Consider the following 18,419-nt stretch of genomic DNA (forward strand, 5'->3'; position numbering starts at 1 on the left):
GCGTGGCCACCTGCCAGGTCAGTTACCGCAGGGCCGGGAGGAAGTATGAAGACAGATTGGCTCAATTCTGAACAGGAGCATCAGTAAAATGGCAACCTGGGACACATTAACACTCAGGCCAATTACTTAAAAGGGTGGCTTTGATCAGAGCTGTAAAACATATCTGTAATGAGTCTTCCTCTATGTGTGGATTTTACAATGTCCTTAATGAGAATGGATATGTAGGACATTTTTAAATAACACTTGTATCTTTATTCCTGAAGAAAAACATTTCTCACAGGAAAATTAGGATTCTGTAATTCTCATCTCATCTAGAAAATTAGACACATGGGTAAATTGGTAAATGAGAATTGGACAAAACTGATCCAATAATATTTCATAATTGTTCACATCACTGATGTGTCAATTTGCCTTCCATTTTTCCTATACTAAGATTGATTTCAGTTCTAAATCCTCCTAGTCGTCTCTCTCCTCTTTACTACACCTCTGACTTCTTTGTCTATAGGAAAAATGTGCAGAGACCATAGCTTCAGCGGGGGGATTTATACTGTAGAATACCTAAATGTCAGGGACACACATTCCTTCGTTGTATACTCTGATTCCCGCAGTCTTGTGGAAACACATTAAACATCAGACTAACTGGGAAGAAAAAAAAAATGCAGCCTGCTCGACTCACAGCTTAATTGCTTGTGAACTAGATTCCAATAGTCCTCTGATAACAGAAGAAAGTCCCTGACAACAGCTCTGTGGAGAAAATCCCGACAGCTGACGTCGAATTTTGTAGTGATGCAAAACTTAATGGTGATTAATAAGCTCTTTCATTAACTAGTGAAAGATTTTAAAAGATACATGCAAAAGTCATACACTAAAATCAAAGCACCAGAAATATTACTATCATAATCTCCCACCTATCTACAGAGTGCTTCTCAGAAATAATTTCTGTGAATAATTTATATAAATTTGAAGATACCGTTAATGTTCATTACAACTCCAATAATATAGATAGGCAGGGTGTATCATAAGACAGGATATATAAAATTGTCAAAAACTGAAATGGTATGTTAAATCTGCTTTCCCCAAGTTAATATTGTAAAAAGGATATTATTAACTGGCAATTAATTACAAAAATGAAAACAAGCACAATAATGTATCTCTAAATGTTATTTATATAGATAAAATATTGCATAATAAGTTCAAAATGATTTAAGTCGATTAGCCAGTGATTTCATAATAAATCACATAAATAAAAGACAGAAATAAAATTTTAAAAATAAAAATGTGAGTAAAGACCAGGGAAATTTTGGAAACACCTGTCCAGGTACCTATCACACATCACTCACACTACAGAGAGAGCAGTCTCCAAAGCTGTTGAGTCTACACTTTTCTTATTTTTAATGCTGTAAGTGTTGTAAATTGCAATCCAACATACATGAGAAGTGCCAGAATTATAATCAAAAGAGGTCTTCAGAAATTTCTGCAGCCAATCCCACAGCTCCCTGCACCAGGGGGACTCTCTCCTCTGTGCTCCCTTCATCCTTTCAAACAGGGATTGCCTACTTAGGTGCCAGAGGCTCTTCTGGGCTGGCAGCACAAGGATGGACAGAACAGCAGAACCTCTGCCCTTGTGTGGGGAGACAGAGAACAGCTAAATAAACTGCATACTCTGCGAGATAGTGATAAACGCCGCTGTGGAGGGAAAAAAGGCAGGCAAGCAGAAAACGTGGGGTGGGGTGGGAGAGAGGGCAGGGCACTCATTTCATACAGAGCAGCCAGTGGAGGCCTGGGAGATCACAGTATATGGAAGACCTCAGAGAGGAGAGGCCTGTGCATGCAGACCACTGCAAAGAGCAGAATGCAAGAGGGCTGGTGAGGCCAAGGGCATGCAGGGCAGCAAGGGAGATGGGACAGAGCAGTCAAGGGGACAGTTGGGGGCATCTAAAGGGCCCCCTTGATTCTGCAGCTGGGATGAAAGGCAGTGGGTGGGGGGGGGGGCTGCTAAGTAAAAGCATAACACAAAGTAAGAGCATTAACATAACACCATGTTGACAGCAAAATAAAAAACCTCAGCATTTTCAAATGCAGAGACCTCCCTGAGTATGCTGGTAAGTGCCTTAGTGCTTGCTCAGTGAGTGCTGAAGACCCAAGGCAGGCTGAGGCTGGGGAGGATCTCTGTCAGGATCCTGTTGGGGGTTCTGTCTCTCACTTTCTCTTCCACTCATGGAATGAATTAATGAATACATGTCTGATTTTTGTTCAGCAAGATAGTTAAGCCCCAAAATCTGCTATGTGGACATTCAGTGGTTAGTTTGTAACTGCAAAATGATGGATTACATGCATACTGACAACCCTGCTGCTGACTGTACTAGTGATTCCTGTATCTTTGGGACTTGCTACTACCAAAGGCAGTTGTGTTTATTAAAGTGAGGGTCACATCAAACATGGACTGACCACTGAAATTATATAATAGTACAGGTGTCTAAGTCCAGGTTTGGGAAGCTAAAGAATCCAGATAACAGCTCAGGCACTTCTTTTAGGGATATTACTCGGTATTCATTTTTCTTCATTCTCTGGATAGGTATTAAATATTGTAGTAATAGAAACCACTGATGTCACGTGCTTCATCTCTAAATTATTCTACTGAATCCTCCATAGAGCCCTGTGAGGCAAATACTGCAGGGGTTAACCAAAGCTCAGAGATATTAAATAACTTGCCTAAGAGTCACATGGCTTAAAAAAGGGCAGAATTGAGATTCTGACCTCTTTCTGATTAATTCAACTTCCTTGTCTTAAGCACTAAAATATACTACTTCCTAAGCCTAAATATACACATAAAAATATATTTAAATACTTGCCATAAATGTTTAAAACATGGAATTTCAACACAGGAGGTTAATATTGAGGTGGTTAATTCTCAAAGTCAGCACATGAGCGAGGAGCACGAGCTTTGGAGTGAAACAGGTCAAATAAGGATCTGACCACTCAACACCAAGTGACTTCACATGCTTAAGCCTCAAGACTTTCATTTATAAAAAGGGATGCCGTACTACCTCTCAGAAGTGTGAGTGAGCTATCCTGGGCAGTGCCTGGGGCAAAGAGCATGCAGATCTGATCCCATCCTTAACGACTTAGAAGAGAATCATGGCATCACTTACACCCTGTGCCCAGTGTCCCGCAGCTCCTTCACAGAGGGCCACTGGCTTGTGTGTGTACACTCGCCACCCCAGGAGCCCAGGTCCACTGACGCACACTGGTAGCCCCTTTGGGCGTGTTTGCGCCTATCCACCTCCGCCCCCACCATGGCTGCCATCCCCAGGCAGGACTACTCTGGGACACTGCTGAGCAAATGGACTCCTTGTTCCAGGTCAGGGGGTCACAAGGGATCGAAGACAGTCAGCTGGTGGCCTTGCTCCTTCCTTCTCTAAATTAAACATGTCCACTTCAGTCAGAAGTCCCTCTGATCACAATTTCTAACAACACAGTATCCAAACTTTCTTCTGCCAGGAAAACTCCGGTTTCCATGTGCCCTTTGAAATGCCAAGCTGGGGATCCAGTAAGTAGCACAGTAGTTAAGAGGTTGGACTCCCACGTGGCCAACTCCAGTTGGAGTCTCAGGTGTGGCAGCTTCAAACTCAGGACAGGTGCACGTGCATGCATGCCCTAAATCCAGAGAGGAGAATAGAGCAGTAGGGATTGTGGTGTGGCCATCCCCCCCAGAGGGTGATTTCTTGCTTTCTGTTTCTCTGTCTCTCTCTGTCTCTCCAGAGAGTACACATGACCTATACCAAAAACTTTTTTCTCAAAAAAAAAAAAAAAAGAAAGAAAGAAAAGAAAAGAAAAGAAAAGAAAAGAAAAGAAAAAAAAAAGAAACAAAGAAATAAAAAGAAACACCAAGCTGGGATCAAGAACAAAAGTTCGGTCTGACATCCAAGGCGGAGGAAAAATGGGATCATCACACAGATGGACAGGACAACCCACTTGGCTAATCCAGGCCTTAGCACTTCTCATCACCTCCACCCGGCACAGTCACACCACAGAAAACGCCCCTCACATATTTTCTTCCCTTTCTCTGCCCACAGAGGCCCAGCCTCTGTCTCCACCTCATCTTCTCAGGAGCCTCCCTTCCCAAACCCAGGTACCCTCTGTTCTCCAAAGCTAACTTCATCAGCTAACCAGGACTACTCTATTTGCACTTGGCCCATGCTGAGCCTGGCTTACCCTGACTACACAGAACTTCCCATACCTTAACCCCTGTCCAGCTCAATAGGGCCACCTCAGTCCTGTCACAACACAGTATCTTGTTTTTAAAAGCTAAAAACAAAGCTTCAGTTTTATCTCCGTTAGGTCTAATTTCAGTTTAGCCTATTAATTACCCCAGCCTATCACAATCATTTCACTTTTGTAAAAGTTTATTAACTTTTTTATTAACAGCAGTTAGCGTAATGACTGTGTCACTGGACTCCCATGTAGTTGACCACGATTCGAGTCCCGGACCCGGTGGCTTAAACTCACACAGGGTGCCTGTGCATGCGTGCCCAATATCCTGAGAGGAGAATGGAGGAGAAGGGATTGCAACATGGCCATCCCCCCTCCCCCGGGGGGGAGGATTTCTCACTTTCTGTCTCTCTCCGTCTTTCTAGTGAGTGCATGCACCCTATAGCAAAACAAAACAAAACAAAACCTCTCAAAAAAAAAAAGTTTATTAACTTCTTCAGTGAGTGAGAGAGACACACATACAGAGATGGAAAAACAGAGGCAGAAACCGTCAACTGGGTCTTGACATTGGGATTCACCCTCAGCCACTCCCAGCCCTGGTTCATGGGCACATGCATGCCTGGCATACTCCGGGACATCTCTGGACACAGAACAGAACCCTTCCATACGGCTCAGCCAAGCAGAGCATTGGGTTTGACCACCAGGCCACTGTCTGGCCCTCGGTCATTTCATTTTTCATTCTATTATCTCCTTTAGTTCTTCTTTCCACATTTGCACCTTCTGTGAATGTTAGGACTTCTATGTCTTTCTATGAATCATGGAGAAAAAGTGATGAGAAGATATTGACTGAAGGAAAAGTTTGGTTATATTCATGAATACACAAGTGCACATAAAATAAGCAGTACATAACTGATATGTAACATGCAAGTACAGATGCTGATAAAAGAACACAACTCTGAGTATCTTGTCAGTGCAGTGAGGATAACCATCCACAGCACTCCCACACAGACAAAGCTGGGAGGCAAAACCATGTCAGCTAAGAACCTAGGAAACCTAATAACATAGAATTAAATAGTGAATCTAAGTGATTTGAAAGGGACAACCACGAGAAGGTGGATGTTGTATGTTATTTAATTGACACTAAAGGACACCTTAATTATACAGTAAGGTAGACTAGAAAAGCTTTGTTTGAAATCATGCACTTTTAGTGACAACAGAGCAAAGTTGTAGCCTTTCAAATTTAGCCATTTTGCTGTCATTTATGTCCCTTGTCTGATAGTTAGTGATCTTCTATTTTTCCTTGTTATCTTCTCACTTTTAGTGTATTCACAGAATTTTTCTCCTGTGCCAGCTCCAGTTCATGCTACAATCTAGACTGCCCTGGTGTTCCAGAGCCAGGCTCAAGTTGCTGAGGAAAGACATTGGTCTCCATTTCTGTGGATTACTAGCATCAGACTTGCTCCAGTTCCCTGAAAAGGCAGACGGAGGGACTGGGATTTTAAGGGGCACAAATAAATCTCTTGCCAGAGTATCTACAGTTATAGATAATTTGGCCATTTCCCATTGGGTATTTGATTATTTGGATTTTAAATATGCCTAATATAGGAACCATATTAACCTTCTTATCTACAAGAAAAATATTTCAGGATATAATTATAGTCATGATATTCTAATATAGGAATTTAAAAAATTATATAACACATCTATCCTTGAATGTATAGAGAAGGTAATTAATGTTGGATGATACTGAAATTATTAACTTTAAATTAATCACGGATTATATTTTCTTCACTTTAACTTTTTGAATATGTTTGATAAGTATAACCCACCCAGAAGAAAAAGTAATAGAAAAAATGAGTCTAGAAATTTTCTTCTCAGAATTGGGAATTAGGAGAACAGATATGAGTAGTTAGAGACTGAATATGGTGCTGGAAGACTGAAGAATTCGGTATTTATAACGGACGAGTTACTGTAGTTCAGGGTTGTATTAGAGGTTAGAAGTTGAAAAAGCATTCAAGAGTTGCTATATTATTCATTCTTCAGTGTAAGTCCCTTTTACAGCATACAAGCAACAATGGTTAGATATGGTTAAGGCACTGGCCTCCCATATGGCCAACCATGGTTAGAGTCCCAGACCCAGTGGCTTAAAAATCACGCTGGGCACATGTGCATGTGTGCCCAAAATACTGAGAAGAGAATGAAAGCGAAGGGATTGGAGCATGCCCATTCCCCTTGGGGAATGATTTCCCTCTCTCTGTCTCTCTCCAAGAGTGCATGCACCCTAAGGCAAAAAAACTTAAAAGAGAGAAAAGAAACAACCAAGGCACTGATTGGAAAAATATAACTTTTCTCTTGATTCAGACCTTTTTTTTAACATGACTTTGTTTGCATTACTTAAAGGTTTTATCAGAGTTTTATTTCATTGGGTTAATGATAAAACATTTCCTATTTGTTCTACCAAGGATCTGGCTATCCCATTACTGTTCAGTGTTTTGCATGCCTCAATATAACAAATGGCAAACATATGCCAATCAAAACGTTCAGCTGATAGCATATGCTGAATTTCCCAGATGCTAGAGTTCAGTCAGGAACTTTCTGGCTTAATGAGTCTTGCCTATTATGTTTCTGTTACACATCATTACAGATTTTTATCCCATCTCCTTCAAAGAACTAGAACAAACAAAGAACAAAACACACTACAACAAAACTATGACAAATCCTCTCTTTGTTTATAATCTATTGATATATGTCACATAACAAAATCAGTTATTCTAGCAGCATTTACTGGGGGTCCTCGAGTGCTTACTGAAACTTTTCTCATGCTACAGCCAAATTTTATCAAAGATAAAAATAACAATATTTCACATCCATATAGTCCTTCATACTGTTTATTACAAAGGACTTTCAGAACTCTTGCCTAATTGGATATTTACACAAACCCTCTGAATGAAGTAGGTAGGAATGACTTCTCTCATTTAATAGAGAATTTAAATGACGTCCAGAGAAATTAAGTGACTTTCCCAAAGTAACAGTGAGTAACAGGTCTTAGACCAGATTGGACCTACGCTTGAACCCCACACACTTTCCCCGCCATTCTTCAATAGGCTCGTCTCCAAGGACACGAAGTTGATGAGGATTGAAACCTCATCAACTTTCCTCCTATGACTGGAAGAAAGCCCCTACTCACTCCCTGACTGACATTTCTTTTTAACATTCAGAAAAAAATAATGTGTATTTTAGGTCTCTGTCTGTGTCTATATTCACCGAGAGGAAATCATACTTCGACATCAGACATAAAGATCAGTCTTAAATCTGGAACCAAGAACATGAATCCTCCTAGTTCAGCATATAACCCATTTATATCTCTAGAAATAATGACATTCAAATAATGCTTCATTTCTTTTGTAAATACTATTTAAATGGATTCTAATACAATCCATCAAGACAGATTAATACAACTACTGACTTCCTTTGGAAGGATGGAAATCTTTCCTATTTAAACTAAAAGACATTTTAATTCAAAAGCTATTTGAACTTTAGTTGTAATAAGTTCAGGTTCAAATTTTTTGATGAACAAAAATAATGGCTTGAAATTTCACAAAGACCAAGAGCTCATTCGTGAGTTATTTCACATGGCAATCTTTTCAAGTTAAGTGACATGACATTTAAAGATAGCATTTGGTAAATAGCTCTCGGGGGCATTTTACCAGTCTTCCCACTCCCCTGTCTTGCTGACTAAGAAAGGTAAAGGGCATTCCTCCACAAGAGGTGGCTGATTCTCTGTCTACTGAATAGAGATCTCCAGCAAATAATCCCCACATGAGGTTGTTGTGGGCACAATATATGTGTTCCCCCAAATTCATATGCTCAAATCCTAAACCCTAAAGTGATGGCAGTTGGAGGTAGAGCCTTTGGGAGGTGATCAGATAATGAGGGCAGAGCCCTCACAAATGGGACTAGTGTCCTTATGAAAGAGTCCCCAGGAACTAGCATTTTTCTCTTTCCCCAGCAGTCTGCAACCTGAAGGAGGGCCCTCCCTAGAGCCTGAACATGTTGATACCTGATCTCACGCCTCAGCTCCAGAACTGAGGCATAGATGCCTGTTCTTCATAAGCCGCCAGTCTATGGCAACTTGTCATAGCAGCCTGAACTGACTAAACAAGATTTTCATGAGTTATGTTTAAAGCAGAAAAAAACTTGCTAGTCCGGCTATTATCATTTCTCAGAAATTATATATATTATCTCAATAGTATTCAACATGTCATCTCTGGACAAAACAAGCTGCTCAGATAATTTTGTATTTATTGACTTAACTTTTATTATTAACTCTCAAGTTCTCCATGTGTTTGCAAAGATGAATAGAACCTGAGCCTCATCATGGAGGAGATAGCAGTCCAGTCAGGGAAGCAGAGGACAAAACTGTAGTCATATAGCATGAGCATCTCCTCACTAGGGATTAATAAAAAGAAAAAAAAAAAAAAAACAGAAGGAGCACAGAGGACAGTAAGACTAAATGTGTTTTACCATGTGTCGGGGATTTCACAAAGGTGGTAAAATTTGAGTTGATGGTTTCCAACAACAGCATCTTCACAAATAGAAAATAAATAAACTGTTAATCTGTAGGTACATTAAGGTTACTCAAATAATCGGTGTAATTTAAAGAAAATAAGAACTATAATTATATATAATATGTACTTAAAAGTCAAGGGATTACAAAATATCATCATAATCAGGTCAATCGTAATCCTTTTTTGGGATGCGGTCTCTGAAAACAGACCCTACATGAAGGTGATTTATCATGGTGTGTTCTCCTAAGGAAGAAACTAATGCAAAGTCTGAGGCTACATAGGGAAGAAAAGAAGCCCAACAAGGATGCGTCGGCAGGAAAACACTGTGAAAGGTTACTTTGACTTGTCCCCACAAAAGAACTCTGAAGACACTCCTCAGAGCTGTCCTGACTGTGAAAGGGGTGGAGAGTGGGGAGTGATGGGAAGAGCTGAAATATATAATCTCCACTCTTCTTAGGAAGCCCTTCGGGGGTGGAAATTCCCAGACAAGGTTGGGCTCTACAGCTATTTGGTAAAGATTCTGAGCAACAGTCTGCTATGGGGACCATTTCAGAAGAGTTCGTTGTAGAGTATATTTCATGAATATTTTGCTATATGTTGGGCCTTAAACAGAAAGCTTCCAGGTTTGGGGGCACCTGCCGTAACATCAGTCCGCATTACAGGGATGAATAAAGAAGCTGTGGGCTTCAGAAGGCTTCTGGAGATGCGAAACACTTCCCTGCACATCAGATTGTGACAGTGTCATGATGAGAAGCCAAGAGGACTGGGATGTGATGATGAAATTCACTTCAGGTTGGACAGCAGGTAGAAGATATTGCCAGAGGGGTCTTAGGCTGGCTGGTCTCTACTCACGCTTCACTCAAAACTACTTGACAAATCTCTAGGACTAAAACTGAGAGCATGTCATATGGGACTCAGTGTAATAGCATCTTCTTTTATGTATGTTCTTTCTTTCTCTTTTTATTCAATCACCAGAGGGGGCATGTGCATGCCACAGAGAGGGAGTCTAAGAGAAAAAGAAAGGAAGCATACCCCAACAGGGCCTAGTCATGTCACTATCTTTTTTTCTTCATTTCTCCATCCCAGCAGGATATGGTGCATAAACACACACACACACACACATGCGTGTGCACACACACATGTGTGTGCACACACACATACACACATACATGGCATGTTAGTTTTTCAAGCTGCCAGAGCAGGATTTGAACTATGGCTGGTCATATGGGATCAGTCTCCTGCACTTTAATACTATACAACACAGCCAGTCCTATGTGTTATTTCAAGATTCTTCTTACTACCTCCTTTAATGATCTAGTAATTGGATGACTGTCATAGTTATTTGTTAATGTTCCCTTCTTCGAGGCAGTCTGTGGGACACACATACAGACAACATTCTACCAAAAAAAATGCCAGGTGAGACAGTCCAAGCAGCAAATATGATAAAGAATATGTGTAAGAACACACTTTTTAAAACTGGATACAAACTCTCCCAGGTACTAACATCACTGATTAGACTCATGTCAGAAAACTACATCCAATTTCCAGTCTATAACAAGCTAAATGGAATTTTAAAAAGTCTACTAAACAATTAAAAACCCATATAATGAGAGCTATGAAAGAATATTATATATGGTTAAATGGTTAAAAATATAAAATAAAATTGGGACCAGCAGTTAGCGTAGTGGCTATGTCACTGAACTCCCATGTAGCCAACAGTGGTTCGAGGCCCGGAGGACCTGGTGGCTTAAACTCATGCCGGGTGCATGTGCGTGCATGCCCAAGATCCCAAGGAGGATGGAGGAGAAGGGATTGCAGCGTGGCCATCCCCTGTGGGGGGTGATTTCTCGCTTTCTATCTCTCTGTCTCTCTCTGACATTCTGGCGAGCACACGCGCCCTATAGCAAAAATAAAAAAAAATTAAAAATAAAATATATAAATTAAAAATACAAAAATAATTTTTTTCTAAGTAACATTTATTCAGATATTTTCTCTGATCTGAAAATATCATTATCAGTCTTCCTGATTATAAAGATAAGCCATGGGCTGGCCCAATAGCTTATTGGTTAAGGGAGACTGAGCCTATGTAGTTGAAGGTGGTATAATTCCTGTCTCTGCTAGCTTGGAAATCAAGCCAGGCACATGTGTGCACATGTCCAAAATCCTGATATGATAAAGAGATGGAAGAAAAGGAACTATGATATGACTATGCCTCACTAGGAGATGTGTCCTCTCATCTTTCTTTGTCAGGCACACACACCTATGTACAAGCACATAGAAGATGACTCTATTTCTGCTTAAGGTGGAGTAAATTCATGTGCTAGCTCTTTGCTGGTCACTGTACAGTGTATTTGTGAGTTCCCTGAAGAAACAGACAGATTTGAAAAAATGCAGGCCATTTTATTTCTTCTTTTCTATACTTCTTGAATATTTAGTTTGCTGTGAAGATAGAAATCATTCATTTATTTAATAATTATTAATGCTTAATATGTGCTCAGCAGCAGGTATAATGGTGATGGAGCTCAGGGTCTAATAGAAGACAGAGGATTCAGAAGCACATATACAAGTGGTAATTATAAATAATAAAATGCTATGAAGAAAATAAAAATGATGCTGTAGACCAGAATAACAGGATATCCTATCCAGAAAGAATGGTTAAGAAAGTAAATTGAAGATGAGATTGAGATAGAGACTTGACTTAAATAGAAGCTGGCAATGAGAAGAGGAAGAAAGCACATTTCAAACAAAGGGCCCAGCATGAAGAAATCACTAAGTAGGTGCCACATTGACTAGACCCCTAGTGATTGCAGACAAGGGATGGAGAACAAGACAGCAGCCAGCTCACGCATGGCTATGTAGACCAACTGTATAACTTAAGAGCCAAATACAATGTAGAGCTTTCTGCAGGGAAGTGGAGGGACCATTTATGTCTTCAGAAGATAACCTTGACCACTGTGTTATGGGGTGGCGAGAGAAACAAGGTACTGTAAGGTTATCACAGTAACACAGGCAATAGAAGGTGTACCTGGAAGGCAAATCAACCATTGTGTGCATGGATTGGATGTGGGGACATCAAAGGGGGGGAATCAAAAGTAAATCAAAAAATATATTTTTTTTATTTTGGCAATTATGTAGAGTGAGGTGCCATTTATTGAAATGGAGAAAATTCATGGAGAAATACATTTCCATGGGGAGAAAACAAGACTAGTTTGGATTCAGATGCTTGAGAAACATCCACACAGAGTTGTCAAGTAAGTAATGTGGATAAATGAGACAGGAACAGTGAGGGAAGAGCCAATATGGGGATACAAATGTGAAGTTATTAGCATACAGATGGCTTGTAGAGCTGCGTTGGGGGGCGGGGGTGAGGTGGAACACAAAGAGAAGAACAAGAGGACCCAGGACCTGGTGCCAAGCTATGAGGAACTTCAACATTTGGAACTGGGTCAGAAAAGGCAGCTAAGCCGAAAGGATCATAGAGCTAGGAGGGAAGCCAGATTCTCAGGAGCCAAGAAAACAGAGTGCTTCAACAAAGAGGGGATTACCAGCAGTGCCAAATGCTGGTGAGATGTGAAATAAGTTAAGGGAGAGAAGAGCCTAATTGGGTTTGAGTACTGGTGATGTTGACAATGGTCTTAGGGGAGTAAACAGTAAATGGAAGCAAGAAATGGGGCCAGAGGTGGAGAAGTAAGTGGAATAAAGACACGATTTTTGAAGGGTCATGTTAGTATGGCATGATCATTGAGGGGAAAAGAGAAAGATGCAAGAGACAGGAGACTGAGAAAGTACCTTTGGCAAGACAAAGAGGCGGGGTCCAAAGGAGAGGTAGAGGTCCTAGCATCTGAGAGTCAGAGAGATAACATGTGTCTCAAGGAACGGGGAGAAGAAACACTGAGTGCTCCAGTGCCACCATCTTAAATTTCAGAGACGCATGGGGCAAGGTAATGAACCAGAAGAAAGAGGTCAAAGAGGCTAAGAGGAGTGAGGTTTGACAGCAAGGAAAAGTGGAGCCTGTCGAAAGTGGTACCTTGTGTTTACTTTGGAAAAAAACAAACAAACAAACAAACAAACAAAAAACAATTAGAGAGACCATCTGTTGATGTGACGTTACAGTGTTCTCTGTTTGCTCAAATGTCTATTACAAATAAATAAAATAAAAGCTTTAAGGGAACAAAACAAAAGATGGATCCCCAAAGTCATTTAAACTTACACACTCATTCAGGAAGTGCAATAAAAAAAAAGGTGGGGAAAAGCAGCTGAAAGAAAGTGAATAAAGTGACCTAGGAGTCTAAGGCTGGTGAGGAGTACTAGTGAGAATGGCAAACTAGTCCAGTCCCAAGAAGGCGGCTGCAGAAGATGTCGTTACTTTTAGAGATCAACAAAAGATAAACAAATTTGCACGGAATATGAGTAGAATCACAAAGCTAAAAGAAGAAATGGAAGTAAAAAAGAAACAACTCCAAAATTTAGAAGACGCTAGTGATGACATCATGCTTACAGATGACAACTGTGTAATGGCACCTTATGAAATTCGGGGATGTTTTCATCAGCCATTCTCAAGAAGAAATAAAAGACATGCTAGAAGCAAGGAAAAATTTGCAAGAAGAAGTTTATGCCTTAGGATCCAGAGTAGAGTCGGTTCAGCGGGTGTTAGCAGAGTTGAAAGTTTATGCAAAATTTGGAAGCAACATAAACCTAGAAGCTGATGAAAGTTAAACATTTGAGAAGACTTTTTTCAAATTTGTTTAAGAAACTTAAATATTGTTTAAAATATTAATTTCCCTTCTTTAAATGACATGAAAAGGAAAAGTTTTTTTAAAAATTTTCACTTATTTAATGGAAATGTGCCAATTTTCACACATCTTGCTTATTTATTTTATATTTTTAAACGAAGATGATATTCATCTATGTATTTTGCATAATGATTATATAAAGGCTAGGAGCTTTATGTTGTGTTATTAAAATCAGTTAAGCAATTAAAAAAAAAAAGGAGGAGGTGGCGAGATGATGAATGAGTCTCAGGGAGAATAGAAAGAGCTGCTGTGAGGGTAAGCAGAGCAAGAACTCTACAAGCACCAGAGCAGTTACTAGACACGACAAGGTAGACTTTGTTTCTCGTGGGCTTTTCAACACAGACATCGAAGAAGCAGATGAGAAAGGCTCATAGGCTGATGCCTGGCTCCATAGCAGGTATCTCAATGTGAACATATGGCAAATGATTTGCAAAAGTCAGTAATGGCTACCAATATTTACATAAAGAAGAATTTTAAATAACTTCTAAAGGAATAGAAGATAGATCATTTAAATCAATTCTAATGGTATTATTTTGAAGTATATCAAATGAAATCAATTCATTTCCACCCAACCACTAAAATATTCTTTAAAATAAGACTTCCATGGATTCAAAAGTTGTAAGTTAAAAGCCCAGCTTTTTGAGTAATTCTGTTCATCAGTGAAATCAATAAAAATTCAAAAGAAATTTACACTAATTGAATAAGAAACAACTGTTAAACATTATCAAGTTATGTTTTCTTTTACACCATTTTTCCACCAGTACGAGGTATCAACCACATTTAACAAAGCCCTGTTGCTCAGGTAACTCATCATTTGTTTTTTCCAAACTCAAGATAAATAATTTTTCTATGTGATGTCAGTATTACAAAATTAGTTGAAAATACAAGGAAACAAAATCTTTAAAGTTTCATCTATAAATATAATTATATTGAAATTTCACAATTAAAGTTTCTGAAATCTAAAATCCAGACTAAAATTAAACTAATAAAAGGTCAAATATTTTTATGGTAAGTCAAAAAGATTATTGGTCGAATAAGAAGTCTACACTTCTATCTCAAAGGCTTCTGAGATACAAAAAGGGAAGTTACCTAATTTTACTACATGATCACAGTTTACAATAGAAGAAAGCTAAGACAAAGAATGGTGCTTAAATTATGCTTTAATTCAGTGTCAAATAAGCCAATACCAAAGTAAATACTTACTGACAAGCAAAAAATATGTGAGATTAACTTCCTTCCCCTGAAATGTGTCAGACCAATCTAAACTCTTCCCTCCCTGAAATAGCATAAAAATTTCACAAAATGAAGAAGGAAGTTGATGATTTAAAAGTAAAGTAAAATGAAAAATAAAAGTGATAAGACTTCTGGAGTAGTGAGTGGTTAGCTGTACTCGGTCTCCTGCCACAGAACTTGTGAGGAAACAAATGTGCATTGTGTTAAGCTCATAACTGTGTTATGCAGAAATAGGTAAATGATGCAAGCAATAAGCTGGAAAACATCCCAGACCCACTGAACAGGATGCTACTTATTAACCATTCTAAGTTCTCTGTGAACAGTCTTGGAAACTCACATCAAAGCAGTTTTGATGAGAGGCAACTGGGTGCAGGTAGAGAAAACAAAGCAATAACTCCTTCAGTTGTGTTTGTGTGCATGTGTTTTAGTTCAGTGTAAGTCTTTTTTCCTCTAGTGCAGCATGTTGAAACCATAGCAAAAATAAAAGAAAAAAGAAAAAAAAAAGCAGCATCTGTTATTACTATTAGAAATCGCATCTCGGAGGTAAACTGAGGACTAGAATCAGTCTGGCAATAGGCAAAGCAACACAGTGTGTGAGTTGTTCTCCTGATACTACCTTCATAGGTTATAGGACAGGAAAAGTGAGCCCTGTTCCATTTGATGAAAGAAAGTCAGTAAGAGACTGGATGGAAACAAGAAGACATACATTTTTGACAGATACAGAAAGGCACTGTCTACTTCTGAGTATAATGAGTGTGTTACTGCTCCTGCTTGGGAAAACTCCTTATATTGCTTGCACAGAATCAAGACAACAGAAAGCTGGACAATTCTTTCTGCCCGATGTGAAAATGTTCAATAAGACTCCAACACGGGAGAATCCTGAAGGCCCAGCAAACTAATAATAAAGGCTACAACTTTCCCATCAACCTCTACGTTCTGACTGCCCCTCCAGTCATTGCTGCATAGTACTTGAATGCAGTGCTGGAGTCAGAGGTTCAGTTCTCTTTGTGAGCCACCAGCTTACCCACCTCTAGCCAACTCCTGCCACCCCCACCGCACCTCTGCACTGCAGCCACTCCGCTGCTCTCCTCAGCAGCTCCCCTGGCTGTTCAGCTATTAGTCCTGACTATCAACACCCTTGGAGTGATGGCGTAGTTTAGTAATGGCATCATTTTCGATATGCCTCTTCTGACCCCTGAAAGAGCTCCCACGAGTGTTCTCCTATGCTGTGAGTTTCAGCGCAGGAGGTGAAGTGGAAGCAGATCTTGAGGAAGCCCCAAGCACAGCACAACAAGATTTGCAATTATTTCCCAGTTACCTTACGAGGAAATCAAGTTTTGACTCTTGGGCATAATCATCATAATGAAAATCTATATATTACACAAGCATCTAAATATATCCTTTTAAATATACTCTTTGGATTGCCTCTCCTTATTACAAAGGTTTTATTTGGTATCTGATGACTAATAATCACTCTTCTTTATTGTGAACATTAGGCCTTAATCTTTACTAACAAGGTTACTACGTGGAATCTCAGAGAAAGCATCATTTATGTCACAGCCATTATTATTACAAACTATTTTGTGTCCCCTATATTAGTTTACATATTTTCATTGATTTTTATGCAAAGGCTTTAATTACCCTATTCTTAAATATTGCTGAAATCCTCAAAATACACCATTTGAAACTTTTCTACTTTGAAAAGGCAATTGGTAAGTTCTATGAATATTTGAGGCTCAAAAATGCTTATGTTACCAGGAAACTCACACAGAGGGAATGAAAAATACTATTATATTTGTAAATAATATAAATGACACAGACTGTGACAGGCCATTAAGCTGATATGTGGGGAAATAGTTTTGCTCAGTTAAAGCTTTAAAAATACATGGACATGAAGAATCTTCCACTGCCCCCCGCTCCATCGGTGGGTGTTACTGACATCCGGAAAGGCTAGCCAGAGGTCTTCTGCAGCCTCCCCTATCCCAGGGGAAGTCAGGCGTTTTTCTCCAAGGAAGCCCAGGTCAGTGTGAAAGCCCTGACTCAACCTGAGGCCTTTCTCTTGCTTCCAGAATAAAAGGAAAGCCTTGTCTCTCAGTTCTTTAGTTAGTGGGACTATATAAAAAGCAACAGCCATTGCAAAACTTAGGCATATCAACTACATATTTCATGTCCTCTCCCACACATGAGCAATTTTTAAAAACATCTACACCTGGGTCTTAACCTTTTATCCTTATCAATCACTCTTCCTCACCAATAAGAGACATGTATCCTAGTTAGGCAGTGTGTTGACGAACATTTTAACAAGGTGGAAATTAAGTAGGAGGCTACTTCCTACTCAAGTATGAGAAAGGAAAGCTATGGAATGAAAAGTATGTTTTTAAAGATTGAAGTTTGTCAAACTATCATGACCTGATTTTTTACCACGACTTAATGTTCTAGTTTTAGCTTTCTTCCATTAAAAAAATGAATTGTCTAACAAACAGCTAGCTCAATGAACATTTGATACTATTATTATTAAATTTACATTTATATTTATTTATATTTTATTCCTGATTAATATAATGACAGAAAGGGACAGACAGAACTTGTCAACTACATTGACAGGAACTTCGTTCCCCTACTACATTCATTAATGAAGAGATTATAACAAGTTTCAAAGATAACATTTTTATTAAGATAAGTGATTCCATTACGATATGATTATTCCTTATAAGATAATCTGGTTAAAAAAAAGATGGATTAGGACCTGATGAGAAGCAGTGGTAGTGCAAAAAAAGGAACATTACTTTACAGACTTTGATAGGCAAAATTTGTGATTGCTTGAATGCAGAGCCTAAGTAAGATGGTGGAGACCCAGAAAACTCCAGTGTGGAGGATCAAGCAGGCATGGCCTCACCAAGTGACAAAATGGCAACTGATTCAGGAGCAAAGATGCTGGTTCTAGCTGAGCTAGAAGTGTCAGTGGGACATCCAGGTGGAAGTACCCAGCAGGCATATATATAAGCTGGCACCCAAGGGGGAATCCTGGCACTAAGCTAAGGCTCAGGTGGCGTCAGCACCTTGCTGATGGACTGGGATTATGTATGTGTGTGGTGGAAATTCTGAGAAACATGCAGCAAATGAGGAAGAAGATCCAGAAAAGGCACACAGTATAAACAGCAAGAGAAACATGAAGAGAATCAGCAAAGTGTAGGTAAGAAATTATTAAGCACTGACATGTCATCTAAATCCACTAAATTCAAAACTTCTTTTAAGAAAAAGTATAATAAAAGTACAGATAACCCCAAAGTGTGCAACTACTTAGACAATTCCACATGCAAACTGGATTGAGCAACAGGGAATCTCTGACTGTTCCACCTCTTTATCTGACCAGAGTGAGGAAGCAACCAGTCTGTACTCTCTCTCCCCTCAGTAGGAAAACTGAGAATGTACAGGAACTTCCTCTAATCAGAACCTGCAAGTCCTGAGAAAGGCCCAACATTGGGAGAGATCTGAGGACTGTCCATCTAAAGACAGGCCTCATCCTATGTTCCTATCTTAGAGGGGCTCTAGCCTGCAGAGACACTAGTGAGAGGTCACCCATCTCTGGGGCTGAAGATAGAGGGGGGGGGGG

At 39.5% G+C, this 18,419-nt stretch overlaps 1 protein-coding gene across 2 annotated transcripts in view; it reads right to left on the reverse strand.

The window, feature by feature from the left end:
* Positions 1 to 18,419, reverse strand: part of PRKN (parkin RBR E3 ubiquitin protein ligase) — a 1,506,714-nt gene that overhangs the window by 1,310,245 nt on the left and 178,050 nt on the right. The window lies entirely within an intron of this gene.

The sequence above is a fragment of the Tupaia chinensis genome, unplaced genomic scaffold, assembly GCF_000334495.1.
Source record: "Tupaia chinensis unplaced genomic scaffold, TupChi_1.0 Scaffold000346_1, whole genome shotgun sequence".
In the NCBI taxonomy this organism is placed as follows: domain Eukaryota; kingdom Metazoa; phylum Chordata; class Mammalia; order Scandentia; family Tupaiidae; genus Tupaia; species Tupaia belangeri.